The sequence below is a fragment of the Mesocricetus auratus genome, unplaced genomic scaffold (assembly GCF_017639785.1).
Source record: "Mesocricetus auratus isolate SY011 unplaced genomic scaffold, BCM_Maur_2.0 Super-Scaffold_100676, whole genome shotgun sequence".
Taxonomy (NCBI): Eukaryota; Metazoa; Chordata; class Mammalia; order Rodentia; family Cricetidae; genus Mesocricetus; species Mesocricetus auratus.
This window is the reverse complement of record NW_024429266.1, coordinates 152737288-152758977: the sequence shown is the minus strand read 5'-3', so window position 1 is coordinate 152758977 and position 21690 is coordinate 152737288. Positions and strand designations below refer to the sequence as shown.

The window sequence follows — 21690 nt, the reverse complement described above, 5'->3', positions numbered from 1 at the left end:
CAACCTAGGCCACCCTCAGAAAGTGACCCAGCTGGGATAGAACAGGGTTGAGCAAAGCCTCATATGGGTGTCTAAGTGCGAAGGGCTGGCTTCTGCCAACCTTTGCTGCTTGATCTATTCAGAAACACCTTCGGCGGGAGGTAGCTGAGGCCAAACAGCACCGCCCTAGGTGGAGAGGTGGGAGGTGCATTCAGGAACTTGGGTGTTGCTCCGGTACAGAGTGGCTTTGGGTTCCAGGCCCAATTTATGACTCAGAGCAGAAGGCAGGGGTCGTAGGTGGGCTAGGGAGCTTGGGTGTAGCACAGGGAGGATATGTGGTCCTAGGTTCATTCTCCAGCTTAGGACTCAGAATAGTCCATCGACATGTTGGTCTTGGTGCCCCTGTGAGATACTGAGCATGTGGCCTCAGCTGAGCTGCAGCATTCTGATCTGCCCCTGCTTTGGGTGGTGACAGGATGATGAGGAAGGCAGTACCACCCAGACAGAGTAGGATAAAAGTTTAGGGTTAGGATGGTGAGTGTACCATAGGCTGAAACATCATGACAATAGGGGACACTGACAGCAGGCTGGGCTGGTCCAGTGTATGTGCAAGTTGACAGTCCTGGTAATCGTCTATGGCCTTCAAGGGAAAGGAGCCCGAGAGACAGGGATGAAGCCATAGACCTAGCCATCCCCCTCTTTTAAATTAAAATTAAAAATTTGAAACAGTGTTTCTCTAATTTGCTGAGGCTGACCTTGACCTCACTCTGTAGCTCAAGCAGACCTTGAATTTGTGGTGTTCCTGTCTCAACACTATATTATAACACAGAAAAGCAGGGTACTCTGAGTTGAATACCTGGCACACTGGTTGCCAAGCCTCCCTTTCAAAGAGGGCCAAGTGCATCTGGGTTCTCAGTCCTCAAACCAGCAGGTATAGGAAGGCTCTGAGGAGGGACCAGGCTCCATCCACACCCCTCCAAGGCTGTTAGGACCATGGAAGCAGGAGAGACAGGCAGAGACACTGAGACACATGTGTGCAGGGTCTCTCTCCCAAACAGCCTCCTCCTGGGTGCTCAAGGAGCCCTTTCCAGGAGTTAATGCTCCAGACCGAGTCCTTTGGTGCCTCCTGCAAACTCCAAGCCTGACTACTGTGTCTGGACCTAGCAGTGGAGTCTTGGGGTGTGTGAAGTAGAAGGAGGGGGGTCTCCTGTGTGGAGTGGGAGACATTTACTGTCCCCTCTTACTTGCCAAATGGTCTTTGGCAAGTTCACATGTCACATCTGTTAGAAACTTCATGGTGGCCTTGGTAGTTTCTGGTGGACTTTCTTGTGTTTGGATGCTCTAACGTGTGGGTAGTGAAGAGATACTTAAATGTGTATTGCTTATCTCGAAAGTGAAGACAGAGAAAGGAAGAGAGACAAAAAGAGAGGGAGAGGAGAGGAGAGGAAAGGAGGGGAGGGGAGAGGAAAGGAGGGGAGGGGAGGGGAGAGGAGAAAGAGAGACTATGAACCAATGAAAGTGTAGGCAGACAGGGCATAGGATCAAGAGACATGGAAACACTAACCAGGGATAGCTGGGCTCAGCAGCTAGACTGACCCTGGTTTAGCAGGCTCTCTTCACTGCTTATCACATTCAGCTGAGGAGTAGCAGACCTCTGGTGTGGGATGAGGGATGGAGGGATGGTGCCAGCTGGCTGCAGGCTGCCTGGTCTCAAACCTGCCTGGGATGACAAAACTCACCCATCATGTCCCTAACTGGCATCCTGCAGCAGGCAGGAACTAAGCAGTCCCACTTCCTCCCAGCCTTATGGACCTGCACCAGTCATTCCAGATATTAGGATCTCAGGCCCCTCAGCCGAAATGAGTCTACCTAGCAAGTGCAGCCATGCATGCTTGTACTCCCAGCACTCAAGACATTGAGGCAGGAGGATTGCCACGAGTTCCATGCTAGCCTGAGCTATGTAGTGAGACCCTGTCTCAGAAAATAAAAAGACATGGAGATGGCTCAGCAGGGTTTGTCATGCAAACCTGGTGACCCGAGTTTGCTCCCTGGAATTCCCATAAAAGTTAGGAGAAAAGTGACGCCTTAGAGTTGTCATGTGACCTCCAAGGCATGAGCGCTGACATGTCACAAACACACTAATAATAATGTTATAAAGAAATTTACAATAAAATGACTTGTACCAATGGTGGTGTGTGTATGTGTGTTCTGTATGTGTGTATGTGCTGTCTATATGTGTATGTGTTTGCATATGTATGTGTACATGTGTATGTGTTGTATGTGTGTATATATGTTTATGTTTGTGTTTTTATGTATGTGTCTGCGGGGTATGCACTTGTATGAACTCCCATGGTATGAACCATAGTCATTTGCTATGGTGTGGCCGCTCTGTGCCTCAGTTTCCCTGTACAGAAGATAGAAGCATGGCTGTCATCATCCCGTGGAAGGCTAAATGAGGGGTGTTAATGCTGTAGTGACCACGAGCACAACCCAGCCTTACCCTGTCCCCACTCTGATGATGGCAAACTGAACTGGTCATACCTGCGTCTGGATACCTGGGTAGGAACTGCCCAGTGCTGTGCACCATTCTTGGTCTTCAAATGCTTCCAGAGAAGAGGCGCTGGGCAGACTGTGGCCTGGATATTGCAGAGGTAAAAAGAACAGAATAAGGGTGCTGACTGTGAGGCAAGCTAGGGGCCTACCAAGGGATGAATGAGTGAGTGACTGAGTGAGTGAATGAGTGAGTAATTTTTACCATACACACTAAGATCAAATTTGGTGCTAGAAACCATCCTATAGGTCAGGGATCTGACCTCACAAAATTTGTATGTAATAGAAGCAGGTACACGGTTTATGAAGTCATTACAATAACCTCACAAGGAAACAACTGTTACACACACACCTTTCTTTCTTTCTTTCTTTCTTTTTTTTTTTTGCATTTACTTTTTTAAGTGCATGCTCGTGTGGGTACGTGTATACCATGGTGCTCCTGTGGAGGTTAGAGAACAATCTTGAGGGTCAGTTCTCTCAGAGTTCAGAGATTGATCTCACGTTATCAGACTCGGTGGCAAGCCCCTTTACACACTGAGCCGTCTTGTTGGTCCTGCTATATCCCTTACTCTGGTCCCAACACGCTGGGGTGTCCCGAAAGATGAGGACGCAGGATTCTCTGGGTTAGGGTCCCAGTTGAGAAAGCCAGGGGCCAAGAATGGGTGGAGAGGAAGCAGGGAATGGTGGGGCCATCCAGAGCAAGACAGGCTGCAAGCCAAGTCCTTGAATCACACACTGAAAATAACAGAGTCCAGCCGGGTGTTGGTGGCACCCACCTTTAGTCCCAGCACTCTGGAGGCAGAGGCAGGTGAATCTCTGTGAGTTCGGGGCCAGCCTGGTCTACAGAGGGAGTCCAGGACAGCCAAAGCTACACAGAGAAACTCTGTCTCAGAAAAAAGAAAAGAAAAAAGAAAAGAAAACAAAACAAAAAACAGACAAGCAAAAAGAAAATAACAGAATACGGAGGTGCTGCCGATAAAAAGTGTCCAGTGCAGCCCTCCTCTGCCCATTTCAAGGGAAGGAGACTGAGACCCAGGTCAAGCACAGTACTAGGCCGAGCACTGGTTTGAGGCACCTGTGGTGGTCAGGATTGCTAGCGGGAGGAGGCCTGAGAGAGGACAAAGTCTGGAAACCTAAGCTTGTTTACATCTGGGGATTAAGGCAGAGCATGTGGCGGGTGGAACTGCCAGAGAGGCAGGCAGGTAGTAGCAGGCCTAGGGGCAGAACTCTAGGGCAAGGGGGTGGGCCAGTCTAGCCTTGCCCAGGTCGGGTGTCTGTGTGCCAACAGGCCGCCCATAGGTCAAACGTTTTTCTTTTTCTTTTCTTTTTTTTTTTAAAGATAGGGTATCACAACACATGCAGCCCAGAGGGACCTTGTATATTCCTCAGGCTAGAGAGTGTCCTGGGCTAGCCTTACACTGAGGTCATTCAGCTACAAATAGGCAGAGCAGGGACTCCAACCCAGAACCTGGCTGTGGAGTTCCTCAGATTGGCTCCTCCGCTGCTTGCTACTATTGCCCACATTAAAATGCTTCATTCACGATGAAGCTGAGAGAAGACTCACTCTCCAAACCACAGGTGCCATAGAAGCAAATGTAAAGGCACAGTTGGTTTTGACATTTTCCCCTGGGTGCTGTTCACTTGTTCAGGACCAGAGACCTGCTTTTTGTCTATTGATCCAACAGAGCAGCATATGACAGGGAAACTCGTGTTGAGCCCTCCTACTCAAAGACAGCCTCTTTGACCTGTGACCAACCTAAGGCCATTGCCAAAGGCTCCTGGCTGGGTGGAGGAGTTTAGCTGGGCTGAGCAGCCTGCAGGCTCCCAGGGCTACTTCAGGACTGTCACTTGCCAGATAATGACAGAGCCAGGACTAACAATCTATCCTGGATGCCTGCAGAGAAAGGGCTGGCCCCAGGGTCAGGCCAGTGAAGCAGGACTGTGGGGACACCAGACCTTGAGCCTGTGCGGCACAGGACAGGGGCCCATGCAGAAAGCCACCCCTTTGGGGTCTTCACTTCAAGATGAGTTGACTTGAAGCAATGGTAATTGGCCCAGCCAGAATAAAGTAGAGCCAGAATCTATTTGTTTTTAATGACCTTAATCATCCAGATTTATGGAGTACAGCATGATAGACACATGTATGTGGGTATAGTGTTCAAACCAGGATAGTTAAGATCTTAAGACACCCATGGCCATGCATGCCTATAATCCCAACACTTGAAGGATCTCGGCTATCTGGAGAGTTCAAGGTTAGCCTGAATTACATAAGATTCTGTCTCAAAAATAAAGAAAAATTTAGACTGAAGATGACTCAGTGGTTAAAGCACTCACTGCTCTTGAAGATTGGGCAGCTCACAGACTGTAACTTCAGCTGCTGGGGATCTGATGCCCTCTTCTGGCTTCCTGAGGCACCTCTGTGCATTTGATGCACATATACTCATATAGGTGCAATACACATGTTAAAATAAATAAATACAAACACATAAATTAATCTTTAAAAAAAAGCAAATCCTTGTTTATTTTGAGACAGAGACTTGTATCTCCAGGCTGGTTTTTTTGTTTGTTTGTTTTCTAAGATTTATTTTATTTATTATGTATACAATGTTCTGTCTGCATGTGTGCCTACATGCCAGAAGAGGGCGCCAGATCTCATTATAGATGGTTGTGAGCCACCACGTGGTTGCTGGGAATTGAACTCAGGACCTATGGAAGAGCAGTCAATTCTCTTAACCTTTGAGCCATCTCTCCAGCCCCTCCAGGCTGTTTTTGAACTGTATATGTATCAGAATGACCCTGAAGCTGTGGTCCTCCTGCCTCTACTTTCCACCTGCTGAGATTTTACTACCATTCCTGTTTGTTTTTTTTTGTTGTTGTTGTTTTGTTTTTGTTTTTTCTAGCCTGGGTCTCAGTATATATCTCTGGCTGTCCTGGAACTCATTTTGTAGACCAGGCTGGCCTCAAACTCACCTACCTCTGCCTCCTGAGTGCTGGGATTAAAGACATGGGCCACCACATCTGGCTTCTACTCCTGGTTTTATTTGGTTGTTTGACGTGAACCCAGGGCTTCACGATGGACAGTCACTCTGCCAAGCAAGGTACTCCCAGCCTTCCTTAAACTCCCTTCCTTCCTTTCTTCCATCCATCCATCCATCCATCCATCCATCCATTCATCCATTGTTCCTCTTCTCCTCCTCTTCTTCCTCTTTTTCTTTTAAAATAGTGTTTTCTTTGTGGTCTAATTTAACCTTGATGTCATGGCAATCCTCCAGTCTCAGCCTTACCAGGATTACAACCATGAGCAGTCACTGTGGGCCTCCTTAAATGTCTTTAACCATTCCTTTTTGCTTCACAGTGACAGTAGTTACTGCTTATAAAATACAGTGTAATTTTTCAATAGAGAGCACCAAATCAAGGTCCTTAAGCATCTAACTCCCTGGATTACATTGTTTCAAGTCTCCAAGTCCCACTCAGATTATTCCGGTCAGAATCCCTAAAGCTAAGCCTATCTACCCTTTCTCTTCCTGGCCCTTCCTTTCCAGCAGACTGTCTGGGTCCCTTTCTCCCCAAGGCTGGGACCTCAGATCCTCTCCCCTCATTCATTCCACTCTCCACCTATCAGTCAAGACTCCCTGAAGTCACCCCAGGCTCTGACATCACAGAGAATGGGGTGGGAGGGAACAGAGGATATAGCCAGACCATGACGTAGAGAGGAATGGACACTGAGGAGGCTGCAGAGAGAGCTGCCTCACCTGAGTCAAGAAAGCCTTCCTGGGGACCTGACCTCCACAGGACATAGTTTAGTCCCGAGTGCAACTAGAGGCACCCATGCATACAGCAATACTCAGTTTCATCCTAGGAAAGCAAGCATCCCATTGAGGAACTGGATTGGGAGGGTTCCAGGCCCCTCCAAATCTGATACCAGGTTTTCATCAAGTACCTGGCCCAAGGCTGGTCTCTGCCCCCCACCCATAGTCTTGTCATAGAGCAGCAGAATGGGGAGTGCCTTCATAAAAATGGGTGAAGGACATGGTGGACCATGGAAGGCATTGGACCTGTCATAGTTCACATATCCAGTGGGAGCCTTAAGTGGATGGCACTAATTCCTTTCCCTTCTCATCCTTATATTCTCATTATCTCCCACAGTTCTATCCCCAGGAGGATGTCCATCACTGGTCCTCCATGGAATCATTGGGCCCCAGCTCGGCATGAGGGCTTGGGAATGAACATCAACAATGCTAGGTGTCATTCTTGTTGAGACAGGCTCATACATAGCCAGGACAGCCTCGAACCTGGAGCTTCTGCCTGTCTCCTGAATACTGGGATTACAGGTGTGTGTCACCAGGCCCAGGGGACAACACTAGTGGTGACAGCTTACCTCCCCAAGCTCTTAGAGCACTTGTGTTCCTCATAGTTTACCCCCAAACTGGAAGAAGTCCATTCTATAAATGCCTCCTCTCTTTCTGGACAGAGGCGCAGAGAAGTCAAGTAACTGGCCCCCAGATTCACAGCAGATAGATGCTGAACAGGTACCCATGCTCAGGACAGCCAGGGAAGGAGAGTGTGCTCGGTGATGGTGGATGCTCTACCTGAATGGAGTCACTCCCAGGTGTGGGTAGTGACATGATTTGGGTGGTGTTTCCATTTGTAACTCTTGGCCCTGAACTGGGTGTCTCAGAGAGAAGAGGCTAACTTGAACTTAGCTGAGCTCAACCTTGGCTGAGCTAATGGAGTAGCCTGGGGACTGGGCAGGGCCAGCCTCCAACCAAAGCTGGCTCCCAACACTTGCACACACCTCTCTGCATCACCCTACCCTGTCACACGGCCTGGGGACTGGCAGGCAATGTCCTTGAGCTCCAGGCGCTCTCTGCCCGTACCTGCCTCTACCTGCCTGTTGGAATGTGGAGCCCTGGCAGCCAGGAGGCTCAGCTGAAGGGTGAGGAGTAACAGAGAGAAAAGGGGGGTCTCTCTTCGGAGTAGGGTACCCCTGAAACAAACAAATAGTGCTTGCATCTGGGCTCTAAGCTTCCTAGCCTGAAAATTTCCCAGGCACTTTAGAACAGGTCAGGACCTCAGCAGCCTTGCTTGTGAAATGGGGTTTTTGGGAGGATTCAGTCATTTCTTTTTTTGTTTGTTTGTTTTGTTTTGTTTGTTTTTTGTTTTTACGAGACAGGGTTTCTCTGTATTGTTTTGATTCAGTCATTTCTTAATGACCCTAAGTGTCACAGCACTGAGGCTGCTACCAGGAGTGGCCCAGAGAGGTAGGTGAAGGTGCTTTCTGCAGATTACACAGCTTTGCCTCTGTAACAAGTATGTATATAGTGCAGGCCTGGCTAATGAAGCAGTTCAGTGCTGGTGTCCCTATAACTGTGACTGATGAGAGGGAATCAGAGGTTCTGTATGTGTGCCTCTGTGTATGTGTGTGTGTGTGTGTGTGTGTGTGTGTGTGTGTGTGTGTGTGTCCATGTCTGTGTGTATGCATGTGAGAACTCTTGTGGCAGGGGGTGGAGTGGGATGAGAGTCTTAAACCATTACAACTGAAGGATTCTTCTAGAACATTTGTCTTTTTTTTTTGAAAGACAAGGTCACATGTAGCCAGTTATGACCTTCAACTTCTGATTATCCTGTTTACCAAATGCTGGGATTAAAAGCGTGTCCCACCGCGCCTGGTTTATGCCCTGCTGGGGCTGGAGGCCAGGGCCTTGGGTATGCTAGTAGGCACCCCGACAAGCTACAGCCCCAGTCCCACAGTCTAGAAAATGGAATGACTTGTCCTTGCTTAGCTAGAAGAAAACAGGTGAGAGCAATGAGAGAGCTAGCCCGTGTCAGGTCTGCTTGGCCTGCACCTCCACATTCCGTTCCAGTCTGAGAAGGAGAAGCAGAAGGTGGGTTTTCCACTCCTCATGGTTTCCAGAGCCTCCTTGGGGTGGGAGGGATGGATGCCAGGCAGATACATTCTCTTGATAGTCTTTAGAGACAGGGCAGGCTCTGTGGGCGATGGGAGGGCTGCAAGCAGGTGACTGTCATAGCTCCCAAGTGGCAGAGTATACATCTGGGGTCTAACCTGAAGCAAGGGTGTGAGATAGCAGACACCTGGGGGCCTGGGCTAGGGTGGAGGCTGCTATGATGGTGCACGAAAGGGCTTCTGCATGGAGACTTCAGATGAGGGCACCCAGTGGCTTCCCCAGCCTCAGGCAACTGTGTGCTATGACCTGGGTGGAGTGGACAGGACAGACACACAGGGTGTGCCATAGGACAGTTATGGCAGCTGGATTGTGACTTGGTGGCCTGGAGGGATATGGACAAGCAACGGGACTGGACTTCTGTAGATTGGAAAGGAGTTTTAGGAGAACAGCATTGTTCTTATGGGGAAGACATGAGCTAACAGACATTTTGTCAGGATGAGAGGGATGCAGTCAAGGTGCGGACCATCTGAATTCTTAAGATGCTTGAAGAAAGGGTGCCTTGCTAAGACGATGAAGGTCAGGAAAGGCTGAGCTGGTGGGGGTGGGGAGGAACTTATCCGGACCGGGCCTTGATGGAGGATGGGGCTGAGTCTTGGAGTCTCCAGCCCAGATGATTTGAGGTCAGAGGAGGCTCTTCGAGAGCCGGGGATGTGGTGCAGCTGGCAGAATGTTGGCCTAGCTGCACGAGGTCCTGGGTTTGGTCCTCAGCATCACATACACCAGACATAGTGGTGTATGCCTGGGATCCTAGCCCTGGGGAGACAGAGGCAGGAGGATCAGAAATGCCAGGCTATAAAGTGAGTGTGAGCTCAGCCTTGCTTATGAGACCCTGCCTCAAGGAGAAACAAAACAGGTCCCAGAGAAAATTCTTTCCCAATGTCTGTTGCTTCCTGGCTGACTATGGAGCAGCAACTTTCTGGAAGTTTTGAGCCTGAGACTGGTTGTGGTCTGGGTCCTGACTAGTTGAACTGATTCTGGGGGGATCCAGACCCCTCAGACACTTGCTAGGTTACTTCATTTCAAGGCCAAGCAGGTGGTAGAATAGTGGGAACCTCAGTCTCTCTTGTAGATGGTCTGCCCTGGACCTGTTCCCTAAGTCTTTGCGACTTACTCTGTAAGGGGCCTGATGCCTTCCTTCTGGTCCCCTAAATGTGTCATCTGCCCCCCAGAGACTTGAACACGGAGTTCTCAACAACTGATGTGGTCTGGGTTGAGCATACCCAGCTGTCTAGCCACACCCACCACCACTGCATCCTCATTGCTGAAGGTAAAACAGGAGGATACCAAGGCCCAGCCATTGCGGGCTATGATTTTAGTGCTTGGGAGACAAAGCGGTGTTTTGCTTTGTGTTTTGTTTGGTTTTTGTTTGTCAAGATTGGGTTTCACTGTGTAGTCCTAGCTGTCCTGGGACTCGCTCTGAAGACCAGACTGTCCTCAGACTCAAGGAGATTCACCTGCCTGCTCTGCCTCTCAAGTGCTGGGATTAACATAGCCCAGCTATGTTTTGTTTTTCCAGCCAGGGTTTCTCTGTGTAGCCCTGGCTGTCTGGGAACTCTCCCCGTAAACCTGTCTGGTTTCAAACTTGGAGGTTTGCCTGCCTCTGCCTCCTGAGTGCTGGAACAGTGTTTTCAAGCTGTGTCACTCAGCCTCCGGCTCAGCTACAATGAGGTGTTGAACAACTCCCAGGCAATGCAGATTAGGGTAGGAGAGGGGTCTGACAAGGAATGGATGGATCAATCCTGCTTGGGGGGAGGACAGGGTTAGTAAACTGATCATATCTCTCTCTTAAGACACTTCCTCTCCAAGTTGTCCCTGTCCCCTGCACCTTCCCTGCACATCTTGAGGCCAGCGGACTCTCTTGAGAAGTCCCCCAATTAGCATCTCAGAGGCAGCCCCCTGTCTCAGGGTTTTTCAAAGGACGTTGCCAGTGTAGAGACCAATGTTTAAGAACACCGCCTTAGGGCTGAAGAGATGGCTCAGAGGTTAAGGGCACCGACTGCTCTTCCAGAGGACCTGGGTTCAATTCCCAGCATCCACATAGCAGTTGTTTGTAACTCCAAGATCTGACACCTTTACACTGACATACATGTGGGTAAAACACCAATGCATAAAACACCAGTGTACATAAAATAAAGATAAATAAGTTACTGTTAAAAAGGAAGAACACCTAAAAAAAAAAAAAAAAAAAAAAAAAAAGGAAGAACACCTCCTTAGGAGCCAGGCTTGAGCAGGCTCATGCTGCTGGGTGGCCCCTGCTTGTTCAACAACCTCTCTGAGGCTCAGTGTTCTCCTTCAACTAGAACAATCATTTCCTACCAGGGCTACAAGGATTAAATTACATAATTTGGGCAAATTACTCAATATGGAAAAACAGCAACTGACATAATTATGCTTACAATATCAATCTTGACGAGCGGAAGGAACACTTTGTTTAGGACTTAATAGGGGTTGTTTAAAAGGTGCAGAGGCAACTGTGGAGCATGGCTCAGGGGCTAAAAACCATTAAGCCGAAATCCTCTCTCAGCATGACGGCTTCAGACCGCTTCATACTGCCTCCTCCGCGGAAGTTCCAAAATGAATGTCATTACCATTGGCGTGGGAGGTTAATTCCAGGTCTGTGTGGGGCTTCTGCTCAGGAACGCAGTGGGGCTGGCACCTTTTGGCCCACTTATGCTTCCAGAGAGGCTGCACGCCTGTAATCCCAGGGAGGTGAAGGCAGGGGGATCAGAAGTTCAAGGCCACCCTGCAAATTGAGTTTGAGGCCAGCCCACTGGATGAGGAGAGGGTGAGGACAAACACGCTGTGATGGAGAGTCTGGATAAAATGTCGGTGCATCTGCTAATTGTCACATTTGTTTTCTCACTACAGCCTCAGAACAGCGAGAATAGTGTTCTCTCCATTTTATAGATGGGGAAATGGATGCACGGTGCAATCAAGTAACAGGGCTTCACTGCTGCCCAAGGCAGGATTTGAACCCAGGTCAGTTGACCGTGCACACTCTCTCTCCCTCTCTCTCTCTCTCTCTCTCTCTCTCTCTCTCTCTCTCTCTCTCTCTCTCTCTCTCTCTGTGTGTGTGTGTGTGTGTGTGTGTGTGTGTCTGTTTCTGTTTCTCTGTGTGTGTGTCTCTGTCTCTGTGTGTGTGTTTGTCTGTCTCTGTTTCTATGTGTGTGTCTGTCTGTCTCTCTCTGTCTCTGTGTGTATGTGTATGTGTATGTGTGTGTGTCTGTCTCTTTCTGTCTCTGTTTCTGAGTGTGTGTCTGTCTCTCTCTGTCTCTGTCTCTGTGTGTACATGTGTGTCTCTCTCTCCCCTGCTCTACTGTGCCACATGTCATGATGCAGGCCACATGGCTGTCAGCAGTCTGCAGAAGATGATATGGAGATTTAGGGGGCTGCTGTCCCCACAGCAAGAGGTATAGCTAAGGGCTGGCTGGCTCAGGCTGGCTTAAGAACAGAAAGAAGAACAAACCACTTTGGCCAGGGAAGCAGATCAACAGCCATCATCAGAGAAGCTTCCTCCTGAAGCAGATGGGAACAAATACAGACAAGGTGAAGAGAGTGAGGGACCTTGGAACACTCAGCCCTAAATGGCAGGTCTCCATCAAATCCTTCCCCAGGGCTCAGGGAACCCCACAGAAGAGGAGGCAGAAAGAGTGTAAGAACAGGGGATGGAGGACACCAGGGCCCCTAAATCAGCAGGATCAACACACACACACACACACACACACACACACACACACGAACTCACAGAGACTGAGACAGCGTGCACAGGGCCTACAGCAGACAGGGTTCTGGAGCTGAAAAGAGAAGTGGACACAGGCCCCCATCTCTAACCCAGAAGCTATGTCCTATTGATCACCACTTGCAAATGAAAGGATTCCTCCAAGGGAATCTCACTGGGGAAACAAATTTTTCTTACGGGTAGGCTGCATGCCTACAGAAAACGATCTCAGTGATATCCATCTTTGGAGGTTCCCTGTCTCATGATGTCCTGTCAGGGCTATTTTTAAATTTTTTATTTAAAAATTTATTTTATTTTATTTATATTTTTTCTCTTTTTACTCCATAGGTCCTTTTCATGTATAGTATAACTTCCAGTTTAGTGTTTTTACGGGATTCCTGAGTGTGAGAATGTGTGGGTCTTGTTTCTTGTACCTTTTCTTGGGCTCCTTTCCTTCTGTTGGTTTGTTTTGTCCAATTCTGATGTGTTGGTTTTTCTTTTTTCTTTCTTTTTTTTTTTTTTTGGTTTTTCCAGACAGGGTTTCTCTGTGACTTTAGAGGCTGTCCTGGAACTAGCTCTTGTAGACCAGGCTGGTCCCGAACTCACAGGGATCCACTTCTCTCTGCCTCCCAAGTGCTGGGATTAAAGGCGTGCGCCACCAACGCCTGGCTTGGTTTTTCTTTTCTCTTTTTTCTTTTCTTATTATCGCTTAGGAGCCTGTTTGTTTTATAATGAGACAGAAACATGGTCGATTAGGAAGGGAGGGGAGGTGGGGAGGATCTGGGAGTGGACAGAGGGAAAATCATGATATAATATTTGAGGGAAAAAACTATTTTCAACAAAAGGAAAAATGGGAGAAGAGGAGGAGGAGGAAGAAGAGGAAGAAGAAGAAGAGGAAGAAGAAGGAGAAGAAGAAGCACAAGTCAAACATACATAAAGGTTCTCCAAAGCCATGGCCCTGGGAAAGTTTGCTATCTGGAGATACCAAATGGCTTAGTATCTCAAGATACTGGCACAAAGTGGGTGCTGGATGTATTGTGCCGCTTGTGGAGTGAGCTGCTCTGGAGTCTGGATAACCTAGATGGAGCCTGAGCCAGGGCAAAGGTGGAGTGCTTCAAGGGAGGGGTCGATGCAGATTATGTCAAGGTGGGAAGGGAGGTTGATCCTGAGTATTCCCAGATAATATCAGTGGAGTGGAGGGGAGAGTTAGGAATTCAAGTGGGGATTCATTAAAGGGCTGATGGGAGAAAGGGGGGTGGGGTAGACATGGGCCACCTCCACCCAGTGCCAGATTGAAGAATATAAGTCCCTTGAAAATCCAGCCTGCAGGAGCCTAGGGTGGGACTAGACCCAGGTGGATGCCATAGGGAAAAAATGGAGCGGGATTTTTATTCCACCACCTCATTACCCACTAGGAAGATCATTTTGGGAACTACTAAGCTTCCTCTTCTACAGGCTAGACCGTGTCTGCCACTCTTCTACAGGATTCTGTGGCCAGTTGGGGATCTAGCCCTGTCAGTTGGTTTGTCCCCTGGAAGGACTCAGACATCACCTGAACCTTCATTCCAACTTTCCTCGATCTCTCTGTTTTACCTGTCCACGCCACTGGTTACTCCTGGAAGGCATCTCTGATTCTGACACTTGGCTACTCAACTCCTTACACAAGCCCTTGATGCTCAGGGCCTCCAAGAAGCCAGACATGCCTGTCTTCCTGTCTCACATTGCTCCCCCACACAGCAAGAGCTTCATGCAATGACTGAAGAGCATGTGCACCTTCTCCAAGGAAGACATGGCATGCCTCTAGGCCGTAACCCATGCTGCTCTCGCTGCCTAGGATGCTTGTCCTTGTGTCTGTTGAGTGATTGCTATCTATGCAGCCGAATCATGAGAGGAGGGCAAAGGAGACTTGGTATATGGCCAGCACATCTTGCCACAAACATGGTTCTCATCCAAGCTGGCAATCAGACCCCAGAGCCTCAGGGGTGGGCACCAGGCCACCATGAGGAGGCGAAGTGGCCAGGCAGGACTCACAGCACTGTTTCCCAAGCTGCCAGAATTCTGGAATGTGTGGTCCCGTCCTGTCTCGTCTGTGGTTAGGGAAATATTCAGCTGAAAATAAGCACTCCTCATTCCTAATGAGGAATGACATCAGGGACCCTCTGACCCGCACAAAAGAAACCCAAGCATCAGCCTGGTCGCATCTACCTCCAGAGGTCCACCTGCACCATGCTGTGTGACACCTCATTAACCTCTCTGCCAATTTGCTTCCACTTAGGAGAGAGTGGCTCCTGCCGGCTCAGACACACAGATCCCATGGGGACCCAGCCCAGGGTGCTCTGCCCTGCCTCATCTCACTGTCTGCCCTTTGAGCACACCTCCTGTGGCTGGCTGTTCTTCCTATGTACTGGTCTATAGCTCTGATCTCGCCTGGCTAGAACTGAATCCTCTAAGCAAGTCCAGCTGCCACTGTCCCCAGGTTCTGTGCCTTCCCCATCCCTCCCAGAGAGAGCCCTGCAGAGGCCTGGGGGCCAGCTGTGGGCGGGCTCCCTGCCACGGTCCTCTAGTGAGGGTGTCCACTGTTGTCACCCATCCCCCGAGGACATTGGTAGTTTTCCTCTCTTGCTTGCTTTTGGGGATGGCACTAAGTAGCTGACAGGGCAGGTTTACACCTGGGAAGGGACTAGAGCAAGGACTCAATAGATGGCCAGGGTCAGGAGCCATCCAAGGGTCACATTAGGGCTCGGTGCTTTGGTCTATAATGGGCAGGGCTCACCAGGGTTAAGGTTTGGGTTCAGTCAGGGACAAGGCTGAGGTCTGCATACAATCAGGATCAGGGGTTAGTTTATTATATGAGCCAGGAGCAGGGATTAGTATATATGCTTAGTGTTCAGACTCCAAGACCAGAGTCCAGTATAAGTTTATAGCCAGAACTAATTTCAGCCTGTGAGCATCAATTCTTACCTGCTACCTAGTCTCCATTCTGACTAGGATCAGGGCTCAGCTAAGCACAAGGGTCAGGGCCGACCCTCCTACCAAATCAGAAGTCTGTGAGAAGGGCTGAGTCCTAGGTCAAACTCAGCCTTAGGTTCTAACTAGGGGGAAACCTGAAGCCAGGGTTGGTCCACGCTTATAACCCAGTATAGCCCAGGCACGGGAGGGATGAAGGCTCAATGTGAAACAGGATGGAGGCTCAACCCACATTTGTTTACCAATTCCTCTTATGCACATAACAGAGCAGACGGGGCTTCAGAAACACGTAACTCCTAAAATGTGGGTACCTACTATCAACTGACATCTATTTGTCACACCAGCTTTCTCTAGGGAGCCACCTCCGGGAATCCAGGGCACTACCAGCCTCCTGCAGGGGAGACTCCTGGCTCCAGGGTGGTTAAGGAAGAATCTGTGGGAAGAAGAGGAGGGATGGGGTGCGTGCCCAGTCCCCTGCCCAGGCTCTGCAGCCCCCTTGGAGCGGGCGTGTTGACAGGAGACTTAATGAGACCCAGAGGGAGGTGCTCTCTCAGGGCCACCTGGAAGCAAGCCCGGGTTGGGAATTAAATTAAATGTTGGTGTATGTCCCAACAAGCACAAAGGCGCGAGCCCGGGCCAGGGCCCAGTCACTGCGGGAGTTTGCCATAATTACAGGGCAAAATAAGTTTCGGAACTTGCATAACTCCACTAAGTGGGCCCTGAGGCTTAGGCCGAGTCACTCTCCTCCAGAAAACACTTGCTCCGCGAGGCTGCACCTGTGAGCCACCGTCAGTTCCTCAGGTGACAGGGTGGGAATGGGTACAGAGCAGGACCTTGGCTCTTGTCCCTGTCTTGTAGAGGGGCCAATAAGCAAAGGTCACTTGTGTAAGACATGATAAGCACCAGGCTCCATGCTCTAGTCCTATCTCCTGCTCTGGGAAGAGCAGCAGTACCTCCCCCCATACTCCAGGGGAAGGGGACCCACACACCGGGCAGAGAAGTCTACAGAAGGATGCTGGCTGGACAGGACACAGCAGGAGAAAAGGAGGGGTCCAATGCTGAGTACTTACACAGGGCTGGGGAGGTAAGGGATGGGGGGTGAGGGTTCACCGGGGCTGGGAAGGTAAGGGATGGGGTGAGGGCTCACTGGAGCTGGGGAGGTAAGGGATGGGGGGTGAGGGCTCACCAGGGCTGGGGAGGTAAGGGATGGGGTAAGGGCTCACTGGGGCTGGGGAGACAGGGGACAGGCATGAAGTCTCACCACTGAGGCACCGGGAAAAGGCTTCTGCAGCTTGACTCCATTTCATCCTCACAGCATCTTCAAGATCTTTCAGGTGGTAAACAGAGGCTCCGGGAACTGCAGTCGCCCGCCCAAAGCAACAGCCCAGAAGTGGCCCTAAGATTAGACCCTAGGCTGCATTCTGCTTCCTGCCTCTTAAAAACAAAACCAAAAACCTATCACACTGATGCTCTGCCTTTCTCAGAACATTTGGCAAGACAACGAACAAGGTAAGTGATAGAAGACTGTTACTTCTCCCCCCACTTCACAGGTGGGGAAACTGAGGCAGAGAACAGCAATGTAATCTAATTCATTCTCAATACTCCTCCACTCACCCTTGTTTTAGGTAGGTCCCAAATTTGCCGTGTGGCCAAAATAACCTTGAAGATCTGATTCTCCGGTCTCTGCTTTGCAAGTGCTGGGATTATTGGCATGTAGCACCATACCTGGCTTATGTGGTCCTAGGAGTGAACACTGGGCTTTGTGTATACTAGGGAAGCAGTCTAGCAGCTGAACCATATCCCCAGCCCTGGCAAATGTCTGCAAACTCAGGGCTTGGGATGTGGAAACAGGATGATCAGGGGCTCAGGCTCAAGGTCATCCTCAGCTACATAGAGCTAGCCTGGGCTACATGAGACAAGTCTAAAAAAAAAGCAGCAGCAGACACACACACACACACATACAAAGATATTGCAAAACAGAAGAGCCAGGCATGTTAGGTATAAGTGGCACATGCCTTTACTTCTAACTCTTGGGAAGCAGAGGGAATCGGTAGATCTTGGCGAGTTTGAGGCCAGCCTGGTTTACATAATGAGACCAGGTCACCAAAAAGAAGGACAGTTTGGAGGAGGGAGAAGGGGAGGCAGCTAGGGGATGGCTGGCAGACGTAGCGTCACTAATCACAGGCACGCTTCCTACCTGGTCCTCCTGCCTCCACTTCCTGTACACCAGGATCACAGGCGTGTGACACCATACTCAGTTTTACACAGTTCTGGGGACTGAACCCAGAGCTTCATGTATGCTAGGAAGATCCCCTGTGCCCTGGTTCCTCACAGCATTTCTTTTGTCTGGTTTTAAATCGAGTGGATTGTTGATATTTATTTTTAGATAGGTCTCACTGTGTAGCTTAGGCTGTCCCAGAACTTACTTTGGTAGATCAGACTGACTTTGAACTCAGAGATCCACCTGCTTCTGCCGCCTGAGTGCTGAGATTAAAAGTGCGGCGGCATCATGCCTAGTATTTGTTTGTTTTTCAGATATGCCTTTCTCTGGCTGAGATTTTCACTCCCAATTAATGTCTTTCTTAAAGAAAGGGTTTACTTATGTATTTCATGTGTACGCCTGAGTATGTGTATATGTGTATTATGCAGATGCTAATGGATGCCAGAAGAAGGCATTGGATCCCCTGGAACTGGAGTTCCTGATGGTTTGTGAGTCACTTGATGTGGGTGCTGAGAACTGAACCCCAGTCTTCTGCAAAGGAACAAGCACTATTGCTGAGCTACCTCTCCAGTGCCCCGATTAATAAACACAATTGCTTCTTTCCCAGCATGGGTGGTTGTTGATGCCCTGGTTACTCCATGGTATCGTAGCCAGGTCAGAGGCAGCTGGACAGAGAATGGGAAACAGGCTTCTGGATGAGGGCTGGATGAGGGCTCAAAGTGTAGGAATGTTCTCACCCCTGGCACATGGGTCACTCTGGGTCAAGTGTAGGAAGGTTCCCTTCCCACGGTAACAGCTGGTTATGGATAAGAAAAGATAGCAGTGTGTCCAGCTGGGGCTCATGGGAAGGTCAAAGGGCAAGGCAGAGCAGCTGCTTGCTTGGACCAACCAAGGAGACAGTTCCAGGGCCCAGGAGCCAGTCACACTTATGCCAGGAAGCCTGTGACACACTCCTTTCTGTGACTCCCCAGGATCCAGGAGTCCCCTCCCCCTTCACAGATCTCTGTCCTCCTGGAAGCAGTGACTGGCCCTGTCCCCACTTAGGTTCACTGCTACCAACCTTTGCACCTGTAGGATCCGGTGCCAGGAATGAACATCCTACCCTTTCCCCAACAGACCTTCTTCAGCCCTTGTTGGAAATGCCAAGTTTCCTTTGAGAATATTTTTAAGGAATCTTGATGGCATCTGAGCTCTGTGGTTGCAAATAGGATGTGACTCATTCTGAAGCCAAGGCTAGAGCCAGAGCCCAGCCTGGGTCTCCATGTGTGAATGAATGAGAGCAAACATGTGGGGGACGGAGGGGAGGGTTAGGGGGAGGGCAGGAGTGGTTCGTAAACCTTGATAGCTCAGGAGGCTGTGCCATTGCTTCCCATCTCTGCTGACACCTGGATCCTAGTCCTGGGATGGAAGTGGTCCCTGCAGCATCCCAGCTTCTGCAGCATCCCAGCTTCTGCAGCATCCCAGCTTCTGCTCCCTGCACATGGCTGCAGCCTCTTGCCCCAGAGCTACAGAAGACCACACCAACCCCAGGAGGGTCACGATGGAGCGCTCTGCCCTACATGATGGGGCATCCTGGCTGGAGACACGCTTGTGACCTCCAGTCTGGGGACACAAGAACAGCAACATGTGCTGCAGGGCCCAAGCACCAAGTCCCCAGCCTTATACATTTCAGCCCAAGCCTTGAACTCCCGAATTTGCTGTATCACCCAGTAGGAGTCATTAGGCTCACATCAGCTCCTCTTAAGTAGCTATGTGAACTGGTCCATGAGGGACTGGCTGTCTGGCAGCCTCTGTCATTTCCCTGTCAGCCTAGGATACACTGGCTCTTTCCTACCTCAGGCAACTGCATTGCCTTGAATACTGTTATCCTAGGTCTTGGTTCCTTCCCTTCTTAGGGACTCAGCTCAAACTCACCTCCTTCAGACCTTTCTGACCACCCCAGACACGGGGGGGGGGGGACACAAGTTCAGGTGACGGTCCCTTTGTAACTGCTGTGACAGAAAAGAAGATGTTCCAAAGAGACACTTGTGTTTCTTAGTCCATCAGGCAACTGAAACAATGGGCACCCCCAACATGGGGTTTTCCCCAGAAAAGGAGAAGAAAAAGGAGCCAGCTAGAGGGGAATTTGTCTCCTAGAGATTCCCCACAGTTCTAACAGCTTGCCAGATGTCTTATAGGATGAGACTGAGGCCCAGACAGTGATGGGTCAGTGGTGGGCGGGGCCACCCCTTGAGCAGGTTATCCATGGCTTCTATTTAAACTATCTTGTTGCTTCAGCACCCTGAAGACAGACTTAGGGTCTCGATCTCTCTGTCCCTCTTCGCAATGTGGACATGTTGAATAAATCTCCCTTTCTGCTTTACGCAATTAATTTGGCTCTTTTAATTGGCTTATTAAAGATGGGTGGCTGAACCCAGCTTAGACCACAGGTTGTGACCTCCAAATTCCTATCACCTTCACTACTTAAGGTGGCCTGGGAAGGGGATATCTGTCCTTTGTCTGGCTGAGAGTATCACACTCTGAGTGTGTGAGAGAAGGCCGGGTGTTATGCTGTGGGTTTTGGGCCCTCCATCTGCTGGCTTCTGGTTCTCACCACAGTGCAACCTGATGTTGATTGATGGCCTTGAGAAAATGGCACCGCAAGCCTGATTTTGCAGTAGGAGAAACTAGGACCCAGTGCTGTGGGTGGCTTGTCCAAAGCCACCCTAAACAAAAGAGACAGATTGCAAATCCTGGCTATGTTTCCCCCCTCTGCTTTCTTCCTGCTCAATTCTCCCCCAAGACTGGCTCTGATTCACAAAGCCCTGCCACGGGCCCAGAGGAGAGTGTCTGTGCCCAGGAGGGAGGTCCTGGGACTGTGGACCTTAGGGTGAATTACTGTGTCCTGCCGAAGCTCAAAGGGAGCAGGGAGACTAAAGCAGGGTGACCGACTGGCCCTATTTGTCCTTGGTGGTCTTGTTCTGAGCATTGAAAGGCCTGTTCCCTGGGGTGCCCTCAGCGCTGGGCAGGTTGGGGTGTCAGCTGTGTTCCGGGGAAGGGAAGTTGGGGTGAAAGCAGAGAGGTGGGGGTGAGGGGAGTAAGTGATCAAGAGAAAAGCCTGGGCATGGGGACTAGACCTGGGAGAGGGAGTCGTCAATGCTGAGTATAAGACTAAAGAACCAGGAATCCATGAGATTCATTGGGAGTTGCCACTGGAGGAAGGAGACATTAGAGGAAGAAGACAGCCTGGGAGTGTTCTCCAGAAAAATCTGTGCACACTCCAAATTCACTTGCCCTTGCTTGGCTTGAAGCTCACTAATCTGAGCTATGTGCTGAGGCCCACACCCACAATCCTGCGCTCACGAGGCTGAGGCAGATTGCCAACTGCGCTATGGAGTGAGATTTTTGTCTCAAAACAAAACAAACAAACAAACAAAAAAAACGAAAAATAAGCTGGATGTGGCAGAGTACTATCTTAATCCCGTACTCAAGAGGCAGAGGCAGGAAGATCTCTGAGTTCAAGACCAGCCTGAACAGAGCAAGTTCCAGGACATCCAGGGCTATTACACAGAGAAACCCTGCCTCAAAAAACCAAATGGAGAAAAAAGTATTTCCTGCTCTTGCAGAGGACCCAGGTTTGGTTCCCAGCATCCACATGGTGGCTCACAAGTGTCTGTGACCCAAGTTCCAGATTTGATGCCCTCTCTGAACTCTGTGAGGTCCTACTCACATGTGGTGTACATGCATACACTCAGGCACACACACACACACACACACACACACTAAAAAAATATTTTAAAAGAGGAGGGGTGGGCAAGAAGGCTCAGTGTTTAAGAGCTTGCATTGCAGCCGGGGGTTGGTGGCGAACACCTTTAATCCCAGCACTCAGGAGGCAGGCAGATCTCTGTGAGTTCGAGGCCAGCCTGGTCTACAGAGCAAGTTCCAGGATAGGCCTCAAAACAATACAGAGAAACCCTGTCTCCAAAAACAAAAAACAAAAAACAAAAAACAAAAAACAAACAAACAAAAAAAAACTTGCTTTGCTCTTCCAGACTCAGTTCCAGCACCCATGGCAGGAGGCTCACACCCTTGGTACCTCCAACTCTAGGAGATCCAGCACCTTCTTCTGGACTTCATGGGCACCTGAATTCATACTTGCACATACCCACACACACACATACACATATTAACATAATTAAAAGTAATATAAATCTTTTAAAAAGAAAATAATGAAGTAAATGCATAGTAAAATAAAAATTAGCCAACCAGTCAACCACTGATCTGAAGTGCCCACTGCACCCAGATGGGCA

The 21690-nt window shown here is 49.7% G+C and overlaps 1 long non-coding RNA gene across 1 annotated transcript; it reads left to right on the top strand.

Annotated features, from left to right (window-relative positions):
• The first annotated feature begins 13560 nt into the window (after nucleotides 1-13560).
• Nucleotides 13561-18007, top strand: LOC121137096. The gene is made up of 3 exons (XR_005874320.1): nucleotides 13561-16264; nucleotides 16496-16689; nucleotides 17830-18007. It is a non-coding gene; the product is annotated as an uncharacterized LOC121137096 (long non-coding RNA).
• Nucleotides 18008-21690: the final 3683 nt, after the last annotated feature.